The sequence below is a fragment of the Triticum urartu genome, unplaced genomic scaffold (assembly GCF_003073215.2).
Source record: "Triticum urartu cultivar G1812 unplaced genomic scaffold, Tu2.1 TuUngrouped_contig_623, whole genome shotgun sequence".
Lineage (NCBI taxonomy): Eukaryota > Viridiplantae > Streptophyta > Magnoliopsida > Poales > Poaceae > Triticum > Triticum urartu.
In genome coordinates, this window is record NW_024116973.1 from 1 (window position 1) to 3,394 (window position 3,394).

A 3,394-nucleotide genomic window follows, 5' to 3' on the forward strand; every position below is an offset into this window, starting at 1 on the left:
CTTTAAGTAAGATGACATGATGTAGAGGGATAAACTCATGCAATATGATATAAACCCATCTTTTTATCCTCGATGGCAACAATACAATACGTATCGGTTCCCTTTCTGTCACTGGGATCGAACACCACAAGATTGAACCCAAAGCTAAGCACTTCTCCCATTGCAAGAAAGATCAATCTAGTAGGCCAAACCAAACTGATAATTCGAAGAGACTTGCAAAGATAAACCAATCATACATAAAAGAATTCATAGGAGAATCAAATATTGTTCATAGATAATCTGGACCATAAACCCACAATTCATCAGATCTCGACAAACACACCGCAAAAGAAGATTACATCGAATAGATCTCCCAGAAGATCAAGGAGAACTTTGTATTGAGATCCAAAGAGATAGAAGAAGCCATCTAGCTAATAACTATGGACCCGAAGGTCTGAAGTAAACTACTCACACATAACCGGAGAGGCCATGGAGTTGATGTAGAGGCCCTCCGTGATCGATGCCCCCTCCGGTGGAGCTCCGGAAAAGGCCGCAAGATGGGATCTCTCGGGTACAGAAGGTTGCGGCGGTGGAATTAGGTTTTCGTGGTGCTCCTGTATGTTTGGGGGGTACGTGGATATATATATAGGAGGAAGAAGTACGTCGGTGGAGGAACGGAGGGCCCATGAGGGTGGAGGGCGCGCCCAGGGGGTAGGCGCGCCCCCTGCCTCGTGCCTTCCTCCGTTGTTTCTTGACGCACATTCCAAGTCTCATGGATCATGTTCGTTGAGAAAATCACGTTCCCGAAGGTTTCATTCCATTTGGACTCTGCTTGATATTCCTTTTCTTTGAAACCCTAAAATAGGCAAAAAAACAACAATTTGGGCTGGGCCTCCGATTAGTAGGTTAGTCCCAAAAATGATATAAAAGTGTAAAATAAAGCCCATTAACATACAAAATAGATAATATAATAGCATGGAGCAATCAAAAATTATAGATATGTTGGAGACGTATCAGAAAGCGAAGGCTACATCACATCAATAGCCACGCTGCGACATTTCACGGCTGCACGCGTCTGTGCCATCGGTCGAGGGTCAAGGGGTCACGCTGACCCGTTCTTCTGTGCGTGTGTCGCCCATGCATGCATGCAGCGTAGGCTGCGATCGAGCATGGCAACGTAGCCTGCTGGCTAGGGCCTGGCTAGACCCGAGGAGGCGTGGTTCGGTCCAAAGGTTCAAAGGGTGGGCTTCTTTCACCAGAGCCCAACGGCTAGCCCACTCGCTGCAGCGCGCGGATCAGAGCGCGGTTCAGTTTGCAAAAAATGTTTCTAAATACAACAAATCAGAGCTTAGCGCGCGGATCGCTGACATAGCGTGATCCACACCGTTGAACGCGTAGTGATTCAGTGATCCAGAGTTGAGGCAGGGGGTTATCCAGCGTTGTCGACTGCAGCCAATCACAGAGCCTCACGCGGATCAGTGACGTAGCCCTAGCGCCTAATCTAGACCGTCCACTAACAGGGATCTAGCGGCGCGGAAGGGTGTGGGGTTTCAGATGGGGTTTGAGGGGTTTTGAGAGGGTTTTGAGGGCTAGGGTTGAGCATAACTAATTAAAAAAATCATAAAATATGAAACTTGCACTCATCATCATTTTATGTGAGTGAGTTGCTGGGAAAAATAAGAAACTTGGTCTATGGGTATTTTCATGAAAAGCCCTTCACAAAACGTAGCTATCATGAACGAGTTTGCATGGGATTCAAGCTAGGGTTTAAGGCTAAGCATGTCATAATTTATCCAAACGATCTCATATTGGGCATGGACCCTATATTTGCACACCAGATGTCAAGTTTTGATTTTTGGCCCATTTAGAAAAGGTCAAAAAAATTTGCTTACGAATGGGGTGTTTAGTCTAGCTTCGGAGCTCATTTGAAGCCTATTTTTTGTGACTAGTGTTTCACATCAACAATAAGTGCTCGGATTGATCGCTTAACATGCATATATATGACTAATATTTGAGAAAGCATTGTAACATCAATACCACATACTAAACAATTGCAAATTTGAATTTTGGGTCAAACTTAAATTTTGGGTCAAATTTGAAATTCAACTAGAAATTGAATAGCATTACACAAATACCATTTTACACAAATTGAGGCAAGTTTTTTATTCTACACATCACCATAAGACAAGTTTGACAAAAGAAGTTTTCACTTCTTCTTCTTACCACTCGATTTCTTCTTCTTCTTATCACTTTTTGATCCTACCACACCTAGTTCACTCAAAGTCTTGATTTTCTTAACTGGACTAACTGGGACAGCTTCAGTTGACACCACAACATCTACATCAACTCCAATAGCTTCAATTGGTAATACAACTTGCAATATAGGCTCAGTTTGCAGAACGTCTGGCGCAACAGCTTCAGTTTGTAGAACATCTGCCGCAACAACTTCAGTTTGCACCACATTCTGCACCACATCATCATCCAAATGTTGCTCATGATGCTCACAAGATCAAAGGATGCCTCATTTTGCACTACATCATCCAAATCCTGATCATTTTGCATCACAACATCATCCAACTCTTGCTCATTTTTCACCGCAGCATCATCCAACTCTGTTTCCTCACCAAAATTTCTCTTTTTTCTATAGCCATTGATTCTTGCCTTTTTGATTGCCTGCAATCTTCAACAACAAGGGTTGACCTCCACGCTTCCTTCCAGTCTTGGTATCTCTAACTTCAGCACTCCACAATGAAGTTTTTTCCACAGACAAATGTGTAAGATTTCTGCTCCTGTTCACCACCTATTGTACCACTGCAGGAAACTTATCCCCTTGCAGACAATCACCAATCCTTCTTCTCAATTCCCACATGCGCATGATCATGATCCTGATTTGGTCAACCATGTCATGCACAAACAAGTTCTTTAACTATTTTATCTTATTGTTAAAACTCTCTGCCAAGTTATTCTTGATATGATCACACTTGATGGCAGTGTTAAATCATGACCTGTACCAATAGAGAATGATATGTGTTCAACCATGGACCAAACTCACTGCATGCTGCTTTTATCTTATCAAGGTGATATGAATGTGTTTGTTTTGTGTAAGATCTTGTTGCTGGCCACATTCTCCCAAATTCCCCCCCCCCTCTGAATTTTTTTTATCAAATTCATCCACATATGGCCGAAGCACTCCCTCTGCTCACAATGAGGAAAAACATTCTTCGCTGCATTTTCTAGCCCTTTACATGCATCTGTGTGTACTGCTAGAGGTGACACTGGCCCTATGCATCTTTTCAACTTCATCATGAACCATGTCCATGAAACCCATGTCTCTGACTGAAATAAATCAATAGAAACAGGGAACATCCAGTTGTGTCCATCTAAAGCATTGCATGCTGCCAATTGACCATTCTAT